Below are 19368 nucleotides of genomic sequence, written 5' to 3'. Positions count from 1 at the left end.
TTAACAGACACCTTACCAAAGAAGATATACAGATGTCAAAATAAGCATATGAGAGGATGCTCCCCATTATATGTCATCAGGGAAATACAAATTAAAATGACGATGAGATACCACTACATACCTTTTAGAATGGCCAAATGCTAGCAAGAACGTGCAGCAACAGGAACTCTCAGACATTGCTGGTGGAAGTACAAAATGGTACAGCCACTTTTGGAAGACTGTTTGGTGGTTTCTTACAAAACTAAACATACTCTTACTATAAAATCCAGCCATCGCATTCGATGGTACCTACTCAAAGGAGATGAAAACTTTATGTCCACACAAAAACCTGCACATACATATTTATAGCAGCTTTATTCATAACTGCCAAAACCTGGAAGTAACCAAGATGTCCTCTAGTAGGTGAATGGATAAACAAACTGTGGTATATCCAGACAATAGAGTATTATTCAATGCTACAAAGAAATGATCTATCAAGCCATAAAAAGGGATTGGGGAAAAATGTGGAATGACTTCAGTTTGAGGTGATGAAGTGTTCTAAAATCGATTGTAGTGATGATCACACAACTCTGTGAATATACTAAAACTCACTGAATTGTACATTTGCAGTGGGTGAATTGTATGGTCTGTGAATTATATCTTAATAAAGCTGTTATTTTCTTTTAAGTGCTCTGACTATGTAAATGCCAAAGTTAGCAAGAGACCAGGAAAAGCTGAAGAAATGAAAAATGTGGCTAAAGTAACAACAAGTGATGTTAACTGAGAGCAAGGAAGAGCACTTGTTTAAGAAACTAAAGCAAGATGAAAGGACAAAAGACTTCTGACATAAGCCAGAAGGTTCCAAAGATGCTAGTCCTATTCAAATTCACACTGTACCATTTGGATTCATTTCAGTTTCTCAACAGAGACTGCTTGGCAGGAAAATTCTTCTCTGTGCATGCATTATAGGTTGTTTAGTATCCCTGCATAGTATATGTAAATAACACTTCCTAGGGATTGTTTTGACTCAAGATGCTTCCATATATCTCCAAATACCTTCAACTCAAAGAACCACGAGGGCTATGGAAGCATTCCCTATGAGACATCATGCACACTGTCAAAGACTGGTCTATTCTGGAATAAAAGATACACACTAAAACATACAGAACAAGGAGGAGAGGAGACATTCCCTTGCCTTCTCTTCTCTACTCCTAAAATATTCTACCTACTCAAGAGTTTCAAAGGACTTACAAACTCCTGCTTGGTGGTAGAAACTCAAGCTTAACTCCTAAATCAATCAGGATTTTAAAAATACTCTTAGTCTATTTTGTAATTAGAGGAATATCTATAATGTCAAATAAAAAATACCACATAAACATAATAAAGCTATACAAATATAAAAATGCCTAAGAATAAAAGACAAGCAGGAAACATAAGATTATAAAGTGTTGTGCTAAGGTAGTCCTAGGAGTTATGGGGATTCTAATAGTCTACACATTTTACCTTAACGATGAAAAAACATTTTTTTTAAAAGGCCAAGAATTTTCACTTTACACCTACTCTAAATTTCCATGGGAATATTTGCTTGATTTCTCTTCTGTAATCCTAAAACTTATTCAAACTCCTCAAGAGTTTCAAATCATCATGTATTTCTCCTGTCCAGCACACACCAAGAAATCATGGTAATATATTATATATACACATTTAAGTAGATAATGTAGTCAATAACTGCACTCTCATCATAAACATTCAGGACTTGGTTTTCAGTAGCAAGAGTTGATAAGCAACAGTTCTGCCATATTACCTGTATTTGTGATGGCAATATTTACCAAAAGACATTTTCCTCATGCAGGGGACTCTGAGTCTTATATTCTAACAGCAGTTTTACCTACAAATATTCATCTCTAAAAATTCTTACTATGTGACATTCATAAAAACAAAACTTTAAAACATTTAACAGTCTGAGAAAAATGAAACTAAGAAAAAAAATTCTGATTTATTATTTACTTTCCTTTAAGCTTCACATATATACTGTACACTTCCATGATATAAAAGGAAAATAAATTTGTGTTTGTTAGCAATATCGTGTTTATCTTTAATTTCACTTCCAAGTATTTTCCATGAAAGGTTCCACATCAACTTGTTCCTTTACAAGATAACATCCTACTAGATCTACTATTTCTAAAGATGTAGAAATAAACTGATTAATCTGCAGTGCCACCTGATGGTAAGAAGTAAGTAGCACATCCCAAAGAGTGTGTTCTAAGCATCCTCAGCATCCTCTTCCCATCAACGACAGGGGAAGAGAAGGACACTGGAATTCTCAGTGACCACTTGGCCAGGACAACCATCTGCAAAGTGACAGGACAAACTTACAGCAAGTGTTTTCAGGGTTCAGGAAGTTAGGGCAAAGAATGCTGAGAAAAGCACTCCTGAGGGAAAGAAATGAATGGGAGCCTAAAGAATAATGTAATACAAGATGGGATTGAAAACATGAAAATGAAAACTTCACAGAGGCAAAACATGACAACAACTTTACAGCACTGTCTCTACTTCTGTACTTAAATAATGCATCATTAAAACTACTCTCGGAAGATGGAGGAAGAGTAAGACGCGGAGATCACCTTCCTCCCCACAGATACACCAGAAATACATCTACACGTGGAACAACTCCTACAGAACACCTACTGAACGCTGGCAGAAGCCCTCAGACCTCCCAAAAGGCAAGAAAGCCCCCCCGCCACGTACCTGGGTAGGGCAAAAGAAAAAAGAATAAACAGAGACAAAAGGATAGGGACGGGACCTGCACCAGTGGGAGGGAGCTGTGAAGGAGGAAAAGTGTCCACACACTTGGAAGCCCCTTCGCGGGCGGAGACTGCGGGTGGTGGAGGGGGGGAGCTTCGGGGCCGCGGAGGAGAGCACAGCAAGAGGGGTGCGGAGGCCAAAGCAGAGAGATTCCCGCACAGAGGATCAGGGCCGACCGGCATTCATCAGCCGAGAGGTTTGTCTGCTCACCCGCCTGGGCGGGCGGGCGGGGCTGGGAGCTGAGGCTCCGGCTTCAGTTGGAGCACCGGGGGGGAGGACTGGGGTTGGCGGCGTGAACACATCCTGCAGAGCGTTAGTGCACCGCAGCTACCCGGGAAGGAGTCCAGGAAAAGTCTGGACCTGCCTAAGAGGCAAGAGACTTTTTCTTCCCTCTTTATTTCCTGGTGCTCCAGGAGAGGGGATTAAGAACGCTGCTTAAAGGAGCTCCAGAGACGGGCGCGAACCGCGGCTAAAAGCGCGGACCCCAGAGACAGACATGAGACACTAAGGCTGCCACTGCCGCCACCAAGAAGCCTGTGTGCGAACACAGGTCACTATCCACACCCCCCCTTCCGGGGAGCCTGTGCAGCCCGCCACTGCCAGGGTCCTGGGATCCAGGGACAACTTTCCTGGGAGAACGCACGGCACGCCTGAGGCTGGTGCAACGTCACGCCGGCCTCCACCGCCACAGGTTCGCCCTGCACTCCGTGACCCTCCCTACCCCCGGCCTGAGTGAGCCAGAGCCTCCGAATCAGCGGCTCCTTTAACCCCGTCCTGTCTGACCAAAGAACAGACGCCCTCCCGGCGACCTACACGCACAGGCGGGGCCAAATCCAAAGCTGATCCCCTGGGAGCTGTGAGAACAAAGAAGAGAAAGGGAAATCTCTCCCAGCAGCCTCAGGAGCAGCGGATTAAAGCTCCACAATCAACTTGATGCACCCTGCAGCTATGGAATACATGAATAGACAACGATTCATCCCAAATTAAGGAGGTGGACTTTGAGAGTAAGATTTATTATTTATTCCCCTTTTCCTTTTTTTGTGAGTGTGTATGTGTATGCTTCCGTGTGAGATTTTGTCTGTAGAGCTTTGTTTCCACCATTTGTCCGAGGGTTCTATCCGTCCGTTTTTTTTTTTAATTCTTTTCTTAATAAGTACTTTTTATTTTAATAACTTTATTTTATTTTACTTTATCTTCGTTCTTTCTTTCCTTTCTTCCCTCCTTTAGACAACGAATCATCCCAAATTGAGTAGGGTGAACTTTGAGAGCAAGATTTATGATTTTTTTCCCCTTTTCCTCTTTTTGTGAGTGTGTATGTGTATGCTTCTGTGTGAGATTTTGTCTGTAGAGCTTTGCTTCCAGCATTTGTTCCAGGCTTCTATCCATCCATTTTTTTGTTTTTTGGTTTTTTTTTCCTCTTAATAATTATTTTTTATTTTAATAACTTTATTATATTTTATCTTACTTTATTTTATTTTACTTTATCGTCTTTCTTTCTTTTCTTCCTTCCTTCCCGCCTTCCTTCTTCCCTCCCTCCCTCCCTCCCTCCCTTTCTTTCTTCCTTTCTTTCTTTCTCCTAATTCTTTTATTCTACTTTTTCTCCCTTTTCTTCTGAGCCGTGTGGATGAAAGGCTCTTGGTGCTGCAGCCAGGAGTTAGTGCTGTGCCTCTGAGGTGGGAGAGCCAACTTCAGGACACTGGTCCACAAGAGACTTCCCAGCTGCACACAATATCAAACGGCAAAAATCTCCCAGAGATCTCCATCTCAACACCAGCACCCAGCTTCACTCAACGACCAGCAAGCTACAGTGCTGGACATCCTATGCCAAACAACTAGCAAGACAGGAACACAACCCCACCCATTGCAGAGAAGCTGCCCAAAATCATAATAAGCCGACAGACACCCCAAAACACACCACCAGACGTGGACCTGCCCACCAGAAAGACAAGATCCAGCCTCATCCACCAGAACACAGGCACTACTCCCCTCCACCAGGAAGCCTACACAACCCACTAAACCAACCTTAGCCACTGGGGACAGATACCAAAAACAACGGGAACTACAAACCTGCAGCCTGCAAAAAGGAGACCCCAAACACAGTAAGATAAGCAAAATGAGAAGACAGAAAAACACACAGCAGATGGAGGAGCAAGATAAAAACCCACCAGACCTAACAAATGAAGAGGAAATAGGCAGTCTACCTGAAAAAGAATTCAGAATAATGATAGTAAAGATGATCCAAAATCTTGGAAATAGAATAAACATGCAAGAAACATTTAACAAGGACCTAAAAGAACTAAAGATAAACAAACAATGATGAACAACACAATAAAGGAAATGAAAAATACTCTAGATGGGATCAATAGCAGAATAACTGAGGCAGAAGAATGGATAAGTGACCTGGAAGATAAAATAGTGGAAATAACTAATGCAGAGCAGAATAAAGAAAGAAGAATGAAAAGAACTGAGGACAGTCTCAGAGACCTCTGGGACAACATTAAACGCACCAACATTCGAATTATAGGGGTTCCAGAAGAAGAAGAGAAAAAGAAAGGGACTGAGAAAATATTTGAAGAGATTAGAGTTGAAAACTTCCCTAATATGGGAAAAGAAATAGTTACTCAAGTCCAGGAAGCACAGAGAGTCCCATACAGGATAAATCCAAGGAGAAAATGCCAAGACACATATTAATCAAACTGTCAAAAATTAAATACAAAGAAAACATATTAAAAGCAGCAAGGGAAAAACAACAAACAAGGGAATCCCCATAAGGTTAACAGCTGATCTTTCAGCAGAAACTCTGCAAGCCAGAAGGGACTGGCAGGATATACTGAAAGTGATGAAGGAGAAAAACCTGCAACCAAGATTACTCTACCCAGCAAGGATCTCATTCAGATTTGATGGAGAAATTAAAACCTTTACAGACAAGCAAAAGCTGAGAGAGTTCAGAACCACCAAACCAGCTCTACAACAGCTGCTAAAGGAACTTCTCTAGGCAAGAAACACAAGAGAAGGAAAAGACCTACAATAACGAACCCAAAACAATTAAGAAAATGGGAACAGGAACATAAATACCGATAATTACCTTAGACGTAAATGGACTAAATGCTACCACCAAAAGACACAGATTGGCTGAATGGATACAAAATCAAGACGCATATATTTGCTGTCTACAAGAGACCCACTTCAGACCTAGAGACACATACAGACTGAAAGTAAGGGGATGGAAAAAGACATTTCATGCAAATGGAAACAAAAGAAAGCTGGAGTAGCAATTCTCATATCAGACAAAAATAGACTTTAAAATAAAGACTATTACAAGAGACAAAGAAGGACACTACGTAATGATCAAGGGATCGATCCAAGAAGAAGATATAACAATTGTAGATATTTATGCACCCAACATAGGAGCACCTCAATACATAAGACAAATACTAACAGCCATAAAAGGGGAAATTGACAGTAACACATGCATAGTAGGGGACTTTCACACCCCACTTTCACCAATGGACAGATCATCCAAAATGAAAATAAATAAGGAAACACAAGCTTTAAATGATACATTAAACAAGATGGACTTCATTCTCCAGGACAGATCATAACTTGGGTCACAAATCAAGCCTTGGTAAATTTAAGAAAATTGAAATTGTATCAAGTATCTTTTCCGACCACAATGCTGTGAGACTAGATATCAATTACAGGAAAAGATCTGTAAAAAATACAAACACATGGAGGCTAAACAATACACTACTTAATAACGAAGTGATCACTGAAGAAATCAAAGAGAAAATCAAAAAATACCTAGAAACAAATGACAATGGAGACACGATGACTCAAAATCTATGGGATGGGGCAAAAGCAGTTCTAAGAGGGAAGTTTATAGCAATACAATCCTACCTTAAGAAACAGGAAACATCTCGAATAAAGAACCTAAACTTGCACCTAAAGCAATTAGAGAAAGAAGGAAAAAAAATCCAAAGTTAGCAGAAGGAAAGAAATCATAAAAATCAGATTAGAAATAAATTTAAAAGAAGTGAAGGAAACGATAGCAAAGATCAATAAAACTAAAAGCTGGTTCTTTGAGAAGATAAACAAAATTGATAAACCATTAGCCAGACTCATCAAGAAAAAAAGGGAGAAGACTCAAATCAACAGAATTAGAAATGAAAAAGGAGAAGTAACAACTGACACTGCAGAAATACAAAAGATCATGAGAGATTACTACAAGCAACTCTATGCCAATAAAATGGACAACCTGGAAGAAATGGACAAATTCTTAGAAAGGCACAACCTGCCAAGACTGAATCAGGAAGAAATAGAAAATATGAACAGACCAATCACAAGCACTGAAATTGAAACTGTGATTAAAAATCGTCCAACAAACAAAAGCCCAGGACCAGATGGCTTCACAGGCAAATTCTATCAAACATTTAGAAAAGAGCTAACACCTACCCTTCTCAAACTCTTCCAAAATGGAGCAGAGGGGGGAACACTCCCCAACTCATTCTACGAGGCCACCATCACCCTGTTACCAAAACCAGACAAGGATGTCACAAAGAAAGAAAACTACAGGCCAATACCACCGATGAACATAGATGCAAAAATCCTCAACAAAATACTAGCAAACAGAATCCAACAGCACATTAAACGGATCATACATCATGATCAAGTGGGGTTTATTCCAGGAATGTAAGGATTCTTCAATATATGCAAATCAATCAACGTGATACACCATATTAACAAATTGAAGGAGAAAAACCATATGATCATCTCAATAGATGCAGAGAAAGCTTTTGACAAAATTCAACACCCATTTATGATAAAAACCCTGCAGAAAGTAGGCACAGAGGGAACTTTCCTCAACATAATAAGGGCCATATATGACAAACCCACAGCCAACATCATCCTCAATGGTGAAAAACTGAAAGCATTTCCACTGAGATCAGGAACAAGACAAGGCTGCCCACTCTCACCACTCTTATTCAACATAGTTTTGGAAGTTTTAGCCACAGCAATCAGAGAAGAAAAGGAAATAAAAGGAATCCAAATTGGAAAAGAAGAAGTAAAGCTGTCACTCTTTGCAGATGACATGATACTATACATAGAGAATCCTAAAGATGCTACCAGAAAACTATTAGAGCTAATCAATGAATTTGGTAAAGTAGCAGGATACAAAATTAATGCACAGAAATCTCTGGCATTCCTATACACTAAGGATGAAAAATCTGATAGTGAAATCAAGAAAACACTCCCATTTACCATTGCAACAAAAAGAAAAAAATATCTAGGAATAAACCTACCTAAGGAGACAAAAGACCTGTATGCAGAAAATTATAAGACACTGATGAAAGAAATTAAAGATGATACAAATAGATGGAGAGATATACCATGTTCTTGGATTGGAAGAATCAACATTGTAAAAATGACTCTACTACCCAAAGCAATCTACAGATTCAATGCAATCCCTATCAAACTACCACTGGCATTTTTCACAGAACTAGAACAAAAAATTTCACAATTTGTATGGAAACACAAAAGACCCCAAATAGCCAAAGCAATCTTGAGAACGAAAAACAGAGCTGGAGGAATCAGACTTCCTGACTTCAGACTATACTACAAAGCTACAGTAATCAGGACAGTATGGTACTGGCACAAAAACAGAAATATAGATCAATGGAACAGGATAGAAAGCCCAGAGATAAAGTCACGCACATATGGTCACCTTATCGTTGATAAAGGAGGCAGGAATGTACAGTGGAGAAAGGACAGCCTCTTCAATAAGTGGTGCTGGGAAAACTGGACAGCTACATGTAAAAGTATGAGATTAGATCACTCCCTAACACCGTACACAAAAATAAACTCAAAATGGATTAAAGACCTAAATGTAAGGCCAGAAACTATCAAACTCTTAGAGGAAAACATAGGCAGGACACTCTATGACATAAATCACAGCAAGCTCCTTTTAGACCCACCTCCTAGAGAAATGGAAATAAAAACAAAAGTAAACAAATGGGACCTAATGAAACTTCAAAGCTTTTGCCCAGCAAAGGAAACCATAAACAAGACCAAAAGACAACCCTCAGAATGGGAGAAAATATTTGCAAATGAAGCAACTGACAAAGGATTAATCTCCAAAATTTATAAGCAGCTCATGCAGGTCAATAACAAAAAAACAAACAATCCAATCCAAAAATGGGCAGAAGACCTAAATAGACATTTCTCCAAAGAAGATATACAGAGTGCCAACAAACACATGAAAGAATGCTCAACATCACTAATCATTAGAGAAATGCAAATCAAAACTACAATGAGATATCAGCTCACACCAGTCAGAATGGCCATCATCAAAAAATCTGGAAACAATAAATGCTGGAGAGGGTGTGGAGAAAAGGGAACCCTCTTACAGTGTTGGTGGGAATGTAAATTGATACAGCCACTGTGGAGAACAGTATGGAGGTTCCTTAAAAAATTAAAAATAGAACTACCATATGACCCAGCAATCCCACTACTGGGCATATACCCTGAGAAAACCATAATTCAAAAAGAGTCATGTACCAAAATGTTCATTGCAGCTCTATTTACAATAGCCCAGAGATGGAAACAACCTAAGTGTCCATCATCGGATGAATGGATAAAGAAGATGTGGCACATATATACAATGGAATATTACTCAGCTATAAAAAGAAACGAAATTGAGCTATTTGTAATGAGGTGGATAGACCTAGAGTCTGTCATACAGAGTGAAGTAAGTCAGAAAGAGAGGCAAATACCATATGCTAACACATATATATGGAATTTAAGAAAAAAAATGTCATGAAGAACCTAGAGGTTAAACAGGAATAAAGACAGAGACTTACTAGAGAATGGACTTGAGGCTATGGGGAAGGGGAAGGGTAAACTGTGACAAAGCGAGAGAGAGGCATGGAAATCTATACACTACCAAACGTAAGGTAGATAGCTAGTGGGAAGCAGCCGCATAGCACAGGGAGATCAGTTCAGTGCTTTATGACCGCCTGGAGGGGTGGGATAGGGTGGGTGGGTGGGAGGGAGACGCAAACGGGAAGAGATATAGTAACATATGTATATATATAACTGATTCATTTTGTTGTGAAGCTGAAACTAACACACCATTGTAAAGCAATTATACTCCAGTAAAAAAAAAAAATTATACACCCAAAAAAATATATATATATAGAAAAATCTATAGTTATATTTTACTAAATTTATTTTACTAAAGAGACTATAGTATTTTACTATAGCCTGTTAATGGTGATTACATTAAAATAACAATGTTTGAAAAAAAAAAAAACTACTCTCTTCTCGGGAATTCCCTGGCCGTCCAGTGGTTAGGACTCTGCACTTTCACTGCCAAAGGCCCGGGTTCAATTCCTGGTTGGGGAACTAAGATCCCACAAGCCGTGCAGTACAGCCAAAAAAAAACAAAAGGAAGATTAAAAATACTCTCTTCAGGACTTCCCTGATGGTGCAGTGGTTAAGAATCTGCCTGTCAATGCAGGGGACATAGGTTGGAGCCCTGGTCCAGGAAGATCCCACATGCCGCAAAGCAACTAAACCCATGCACCACAACTACTGAGCCTGTGCTCTAGGGCCCACAAGTCACAACTACTGAGCCTGCGTGCCACAACTACTGAATCCCGCAAGCCTAGAGCCCATGCTCCGCAACAAGAGAAGCCACTGCAGTGAGAAGCCCGTGCACCACAACGAAGAGTAGCCACCACTCGCCACAACTAGAGAAAGGCTGTGCGGCAGCAACGAAGACCCAATGCAGCCAAAAATAAATAAATAAATTTATTAAAAACAAAGAATACTCTCTTCTCTAGCAAAAGAAAATGTGAGATGAAGACATAAATATGTTTGAGCTTTACACAAAATAAATATGACAGAACTTAAGAAAATGTAATATTCATAAGCAATATTGTAGCATAAAGGAGACTGAGAAATTGTAGAACAGAACAGGCAGAGTGATATGAGGAGCAGGATGAAATCACCTAAGGAGAAAAACATGCAGTAGTTTGACAGAAGGACATTTGACAGAAGGACAAATATTCAGAAAGAGGAAGAAAAGCCAGATACAAGCCATTGAGACAGTGGCATAAGAACTTGAAAGCTCCAAATTTCCTCCTGGAAGAACAGGTACTGGGCGAATAAAAACTTGAATGGCGAGTAGCCCTTTTTGTGAAATGTATAAGCAATATAGTATTTACCATGAATCACTGGAACATTTCTTACAGAGAGATGTGAGGAAGATGTCATTTTTTCAAAGATAGTTAAAACTCCTGCAAGTCAAATCATGATCTATAGCCCAAGTCTAAGAAAAGAACAGTAAGAGGCAGAAAACATTCTTGAGGAATTATGGATAGGAAATATTACAAAACTGTTCAACTGCCTGGAGTCAAAAGCAAACTAGAGAAAGACAATGTGTCAAAGACAAGAAAGAAATGAATTTCTGTGAAGACCAGGGGAAGAGTTCAAACTCTGAGAAACAGAAATCTTAAAGCAGCTTTGCCAAAAAAAAAGTTAAACCTGAAAATGACCAAGCTTCTAAACAGCACGACCAATGTAGTTAGAGCGGAAGTAGGTGGAGGTAAGATGAAACAAAACTGACCATGAGCTGACAACTGTTAAACCTGGGTGGTGAGTAGATAAGGGCTCATGATACAATTCTGTCTATTTTTGTGTATGTTTTTTAAAGTGGCAGCTAATGGACCATGATACAGAGAATACTAAAGCTGCTGACATCAGCCGCTCTGGAAATCTTTTTTTTTTTTTTTTTTTTTTTTTGCGGTACGCGGGCCTCTCACTGTTGTGGCCTCTCCAGCTGCGGAGCACAGGCTCCGGACGCGCAGGCTCAGCGGCCATGGCTCACGGGCCTAGCTGCTCCGCGGCATGTGGGATCTTCCCGGACCGGGGCACGAACCCATGTCCCCTGCATCGGCAGGCGGACTCTCAACCACTGCGCCACCAAGGAAGCCCTGGAAATCTTTAAATGCACTAGATAGTAAAGTGCTCCTTCCTCCACACCACTCTTCTACATAGAACATACTTCTGTTATTACATCTATTTCCTTTTGAGTCCCATCTACAAAATCACGAGCTACTTAAAGGCAAATATTGTGTCTTATTCATCCATACATGCGAGCACCTAATACAGTGTCAGGGCTATAGCAAATGCTCAGTAAATGTTTGATGAACTGAACAAAGCAATAATGTGATTGTAATTTCTAAGAGCGGAAGGCAGGCTTTTAGAAATGATGAAAAAGAGGTCAAAGAACAACAATATTTCTGGAAGTACAGAAATTATATCACAGTAAAGAGAGAAATATCTATAAAAGATACTATGAAAGTAAACAGTATGCTGAAGAGATAAAAAAAAATTGAAGGAAGAAATAAATGAATGAATAATTCGCTCAGTATCTTCACCTACTGAAATGAGGCACATTGAGCCAATAAAATTTAACAATGCTTTTCACTGGGAATATCTAACATCCTCTGTTCTAATCCTGTTCTCTCAATCAGGTTTCTGATACTTATTGGCCTGTCATTAGACTTTTCCACATTCATTCATTCAAATATTTACTGAACACCTACAATGACAGACATTATTCTAGGCACTTAAGATACATCAATGAACTGACAAAAAATCTCTGCTCTCATGGAGAGTATATGCTAGTGGGTGGAGAGAGAGAAGTAAATTATACAGTATGTATAATTTACATACAGTATACAGTGCCAGAAGACGGCTGTGAAACAAGTCCTGTCCAATAAACCCAAGTATTCATGTCGTACTGGGGGTTTTTAGTAAAATGGCATTGATAAACTTCAATAAGTCTCTTGCCTGTTTGGTATACACGAGAGTCCCCCATGACTGAACACCTCCTCATAGGAAAAGTTAAGGAGCTTATCCTAAACAATAGTGACACCCACCAAGGTAGTATCAGCAGTGAGGCCGCAACTAGTGTCACCACCAACTTCTCTGACACCTCTTTAGGTGAAAGAAATAAAATATACAACTGTATAAAAACTATTAAAGAACAGCAATTATGCTTATTGGTTTTAAAGTTCCTTCTCTGATGTCAAAGAAATAGTAAGGAAAAGCTGTACGCTTGATTTTGGGAAGATACTGTTCTTTGAATGGCAGTAATAGCACAGCCTAAATTTAACAGACCATAACTGACCAAATTTTAGTCAAAACTTTTTGCTAACTGTTAAGGGAACATCAGTCCTCTCCAAATATACGTATCTTTGATTAGTTTCCAATTACTGATCCAGGATATCATACAACTCGTCTTAGAAGAATCTCATTCTTGTTGTGAGAGTTCAGCCTAAGGACTCACTTGAATTTATAAAAATTCACTCATTAAAACATGTATACGGCTTCCCTGGTGGCGCAGTGGTTGAGAGTCCACCTGTCGATGCAGGGGACACGGGTTCGTGCCCTGGTCCGGGAAGATCCCACGTGCCGCGGAGTGGCTGGGTCCGTGAGCCATGGCCACTGAGCCTGCGTGTCCGGAGCCTGTGCTCCGCAACGGGAGAGGCCACAACAGTGAGAGGCCCGCGTACCGCAAAAAAAAAAAAAAAAAAAAACATGTATAGGCAGTATGCCAGTAACACCCTAAAATTAGAAACTGTTCTACATTTTATCATTAGAATTATGTTCTGAGTCATTAAAATAATTTTCTATCACCTTAGAGCCATCCACATCAGTTCTCTAAACAGTAAGTATATCTAATTTAAGCATTTTGTTTTACTGACCAAGAAACTGTGCCCTAAAAAGGTTGAAGAGAAAAATTGTGACTCTTGTACAGTCACACACAGGCAAATTGGTGACATTTCTGGAAACCTAGAATTCAAGTCTCCTATCCCAACCCAACACTCTCTATTGACTACCACATTTTTCCTTTAGATCACAGCGTTGTCAAATACCAATGAAATTAACCAGTTTTTAAAAATCTTTAGACCTGAGAACCAAAATACAATATCAAGACTAGAGCTTATCTTCCTGATAAATTCTGTTACAGCAAAACTGAAAACCAAAATTTAAAAAATCTTTAGACCTGACAACCAAAATATTGTATCAAAAGACTAGAGTTTATATTCCTGATAAATTTTACTATAGCAAAATTGAAAACCAAAATTAAAAGTCAATGAAAATACCATACACAAAGTTAACAAGATTTATCAGGAATATTTTTAAAGAGGTATTACTTTATAATCATCAGATTGGCAAAAATTACAAATTCTGAAAATATTCAGTGCTGGCAAGAATGTATGTAAATAGAAACCTTTATGCACTGCTGCTAGGAGTATACATTAGTAAAACCACTTTGGAGAGCAATCTTGTCATCATGAATGAAATGTGCTTGTGTGTGTGGGTACATTCTATGATCAGGTAATATCCTATGACCCAGCAGTTCCACACTTGGTACTATACCTAAAGAAACTCCTGCATAGGCATACAAGGAAGAGACAAGGATAAGGGTGTTTGTCTTGGAGTTGTCTACAGTAAGAGAGAGCTAGAGACAATATGCTGTCCACCGTTAGTGGAACAGATACATAAAATATATCTTATCCTCCCCTTGCAGAATATGTTCCCTCTGGCTGCAAATCTCCTGCCTCTAGATATCTGCATGTCTTGCTCTTTAGCTTCAATCCAGTTTCTGCTCAAATTTTCAACTAATCAAATAAGTCTTCCCTGACTGCCCAATCTAAAATATCTTACCTTTCAATCCAGAATCTCTCTAGTCCAGATATCCTTCCTTCTATTTTCTAATCTTCCATTTTTCTGCGTAACACTTTTAACTGTCTGACATTCTAATACACATGTGTTTATTGTTCAGAATCCCAATTAGAATGTAAAATCCAGACACCAGGAGATTTGTTCAAAGGAATACCACCAGAATCTAGAATTAGTACCTGGCACATAGAAAGTGATTAACAAATATTTGTTCAACAAATGAATTCAATGACTACATCCCAATCTCCGCTTATAGCTGTGTAAAGTCACATAAATGAACCCAAGTCTCTGACTTTTCAAACCCACTCACAGTATATAACCTGAGTGGTTATATAACCTCCAGAGTATATAACATTCCACATTTTTTTCAACTCCCTGGCAATTCAATTTGCATTCACAGTATTCAGCAATGAAGCAGCTTCTCATGGCCAGGCACTACTCTGAGAAATAAATAAGGGAGTCTTTGCATTCAAGTCTAGAGAGGAAAAAAGACAATTACAATATAGTATAAGCGCTATGATAAGCTGTTATGGAAGGAGGTCAGAAGATGACCTAACTCACCCTAGGAAGGCTGGGGAGGGCTTCCCAGAGGGGAGCAAGGCAGCATTTGTGCTGAGTAGAAGTTATCCAGATGAGCACATTATGGGTATTTGTCAGATAGGTGATGGCTACATTCTAGGCAGAAGACACACAACATAAAAGTGCCTCAATTTTAAAAAACATCCTAACACTTTTGAAGAACTGTAAACAATTCAGCATGACAAAACAATGTGAGGCAGGAAATAACAGAAGGTGAAAGCAAAAACAAGCAAGGCTCAAATCATTAACATCCCTATTTCCAAGGCTTGGTAGTTTGGATTTTTATCTGAAAGTCTGCATAGAAGGATTGCAGAATAACAGCACCATCTGCCTACAGAAAAGGAAAGGTACAGAGGGATGGTATGCATTCTCAGAAGCATGGAAATTATTTAGAAGGTTTACATAGAAGTCCAGATAATAATGATAATCTGAACCAAGGCAGTAGCCACAGAGAAAAAGTAGATGAAAGAGGTAAAACAAGATTTGGTAAACAGTAATATAGTTAAGTGTGGGAAGGTTAGCACATAAGGGTAATAACAGGGAAGAGTTAAGATTCTAGTGTCTCTGACTGAGTGATGAGCTGCATGCACGAATCACAGGAAGAAGAGAAGCAACTTCAGAAAGGGTGAGATACATAATTTTTTTGACATGAGTTTAAGGTATCTTAATATAACCACAATGTATCAGAGTTGATCTGTGCTAAACAGATCTGGGAGTCATCAAAATAGATATAGAAGTTGAACTCATAAAGGATGAAAGCCTTCAAGGAGAGTAGGCAGAGGCAGAAGAGAGGAGAAGATAGTAGATAGAGTGAAATGAATATTTAAAGTGGCCAGAGTGGCCAGAGAAGAGAGAAAAATATAAGGAAAGACTGACCAAGACATGGAAGGAACATAAGGAGACTACAGTGTCACAGAAACGTAAGAGAATTTCAAGGAGGACTAGTCAAAATGTTAAATGATTAAAAAGATTCCATTAGATTTCAGAATAAGGAAATCAATAGTGAGCATCACCCCATCAAATTCAGTGACTGCAGTGGATTGGCAGACTTCAACACACTAAAAAATAAATAAATAAATAAGAAGAAGGTGGAGATAATGAACATAGACAACTTTTTCAAGAACCTTAAAGGAAATAATTACAGATAAAATTGAAGAGGAATCTAGAGTGAAAAGAGTGTATTTAAGACAAGTGCATTTAAATCCTGGTAAGTTAGTACCAGTTGAGAGTAAAAAGAATAACCAAGTGTTATGGACTAAACTGTATTCCCCAAAATTCATATGTTGGAAGCCCTAACCCTCAGTATCCCCAGTACTGAAGATAAGAATTTTGAAGATGTGATTAAGTTAAAATGAGGCCATCAGAGTGGACTCTCATCCAATATGACTGGTGTTTTAATGAGAAAAAGAGACACTAGAGGTTCTAGTGCACAAAGGTACAACCATGTAAAGAGGCAGAAAGAGGGCATCTATAACTCAAGGAGAGAGGCCTCAGAAGAAACTATTTCTGCCCTAACCTTAATTGTGGACTTCCAGCCTTCAAAACTGTGAGAAAATAAATTTCTCTTCTTTAAGCCACCCAGTCTCTGCTTTTTGTTATGTCAGCCCCAGCAAACTAATACACCAAGGAAACACTGTCCCTGAGGAGAAAAAACTCGGAACACAATTACAGATGAACAGATAGAGGTAGACAAGTATGCAGGTGAAAGAGGGCAAAAAGCAATGAAGTTCCCACCAATGTATTGCATTTCCTCTGTGAAGCAGAAGACAACATTATCCAGGAAAGAGGAAGGAAGGAAGGAGGTGGTGGGCTAATAACCACCATGGGAAACAAGAGTAGTTACTAAAGACACAGAGGATTATTAGGCTGCCTTTCCATTAGTCAGTAAATGTTTGTTACGTAGTGTCATTCATGAATGCTTTAGTAATTTCAATACAGTGAACTCTAGCAGTAACTAGTAAAAGAAATGCATTGCAATGAATCAGAACCTGGTTTAAAAATCTAGATAACATGGGACCTTGTGCAAGTCACTTACCATTCTGGGCCTTAAGTTTCTTCAACCAGACAAACCAGACTTGATAATCAGCATAAGATCACCTCAGATTAAAAATAAGAAGTGCTATAATGTTTATGCAGGTTTGTGCATGACCTTGGTCTTCAACTTTTACCAACCAAGGTAGTGTGTCTCAAGCTGTAATGTACATTCATCTGGAGAGCATGTTAAAATGCAGATTCTGATTCAGTAGACCTGGGGGTAAGCCTGAGATTGTGCATTTCTAACGAACTTTCAGGTGATGCCTACACCATATTTTGAGCTGCAAGGGTGTAGAACACTGATCCAGATCAAGTTCTACAAAGCTTATAATTATCGGCTTATCTGTAATCAGCCTGATATTTAGAAAACCAAGGAAAAACATTCTAGACTCACACCTGCACGAAATGTCTTGCCATTCCGTGAAACACTCTGAAATTAACTGATAGTCCCCATTTGGTGCAGACAGGAAAAGAAAGGAATCATAGGAAAAGAAAGGAATTGCCATCAATAACACTAAATTAGGAGAAGCCCAAGATTAAATACAAACACACACATGTACACAGATATACAACACAAAGGTTAAAACCTATCTAATCAAATACATTTTCTTTCTCAAAATATGAACATTTCTGGAAAAACACATGTATTTATCTCTAGAAAAATCTTCAGTATACTTTAACTGTCACATGTCTACAAAGATTCTTTTGCATTCTGGTTTGATCCTGAACGCAAACAAATTCTACAGTGTCACAAAACCTAAAGTTGTTTTTTTTTAAACCTAAAGATTTTTATGTTAATTCCCAAATAATCTTCACCTATTTGTTTAGAACCTCCAATTGTATTATCACAACTAAACTTGTTTGTGTTGAGAATTCTCTTCTGCTTTAGGAAGTGTAACTAGGGCAGAGACAGCCCAGCTGCCTTAGGGCTATAATACATCGCCACAAATCATTGCTATAATTAAACCGGTTTTTACTATTCCCTGTGCTAGGGGTTACAGGAGGTAAATTCCACAATCCTATCACAACCAACAGGGAGAGATTTTCAATCTAATTTCACAGAAATCTTCTTCAGTGACAAAAGACCTAAGAAAAAATGTCATGAAATGGATGCCTCATATCGTAGAGTCACTCTGCCTTTAACCTGAAACCTCTGTACTGAACAGAGAAGTTTGAAATAACGTGAAAACGAAGTAATGAACTCCCTATCCAAGAAAAAATAAAAAATATTATGGCTGTAAACTACTCTTCCTTATTCCCTTCTGAAGAATAACCAAATCGCAAGGGCACTAGCGCACTACAATCGAGCCCGTTCAAATGGGGTGGGGAGGGGAGATCAACTGCAACCTTGGTACCAGGAGGCAATTTAGCAGTCCTATCTATCTAGCCAAGTCACTCTGAAAAAATAAGACTTCCCTCATTCACCACCAGGTCACAAAAGGATTTTTTTAAAAAATGACAAATGCAATGGGCCTCAAAATAGTTTTGCTGAATCACAAATACCGTCAAGTTATAAAGCTGCAGAAGTCGCTGGGCTCGAGCACTGTCGGCCATACCTCAGCAAGTAAGTCCTCTATGAACATGTATAACTTCCTTCACTTGTTCGTTAAAGTCAAGCAAGGGTCTAATGGTCAATTAAAGCTTTCACAGTATTACTATTAGTAGCAATACTGTGGGTGCAATCACAACATACAGTGGTTTTATACTAAAGATGACCACGTTCTCTGAAAAGTGGCACCACCGATCCCCCAAGGGCAAATGAACCACCCTAACCCGCAACGCAGCCACAATGAGCACCCTACGTCCTCATTCTGGCACCCACTCCCTGCCTCCCCGCGCCCTGATTCCTCCGCGACCATGCTTCCCGCTCCCGGGCTGACTGGGGCAGCCTCGAGCTCCCAGGGGTCCTTGGGGTAACGGAGAGCCAAGCCTGCAGGCCGCCCTTCTCCCGCTAATGCTATGCCTGGCCTCCCACTAGCCACACGTTCTTCCCTCACCTCTCGGGTCTCCGCTGCCCAGCCCACTCCTCCCTTCCGCTCGCCCGCGCTCTGGGGCTCTCAGGCCTGGGCCTCACCGTTTGGTTCGGTCCGGAATGGCCCGGCTCTCCCACTTCCACGCTCCAACACGAAGCGGCGTCAGCTCGTCCTGCGCCCCACGCTTCCAGTCCACACGCCGCCGCCTACTGATGCCGAAAGCCGCTTCTAGTAACGCGCCATG

At 39.7% G+C, this 19368-nt stretch overlaps 1 protein-coding gene across 1 annotated transcript in view; it reads right to left on the bottom strand.

The window, feature by feature from the left end:
* IPO11 (importin 11) overlaps positions 1-19368 on the bottom strand; it is a 214859-nt gene extending 195491 nt beyond the window's left edge. Inside the window, exon 1 of the mRNA XM_082651230.1 lies at positions 19226-19368. The gene's annotated coding sequence lies outside the window, so the exon portion shown is untranslated. The remainder of the gene's footprint in view (positions 1-19225) is intronic.

The sequence above is a fragment of the Grampus griseus genome (assembly GCF_964374135.1).
Source record: "Grampus griseus genome assembly, chromosome: 3".
NCBI lineage: Eukaryota > Metazoa > Chordata > Mammalia > Artiodactyla > Delphinidae > Grampus > Grampus griseus.
This window is presented reverse-complemented; position numbering and strand designations above follow the sequence as displayed.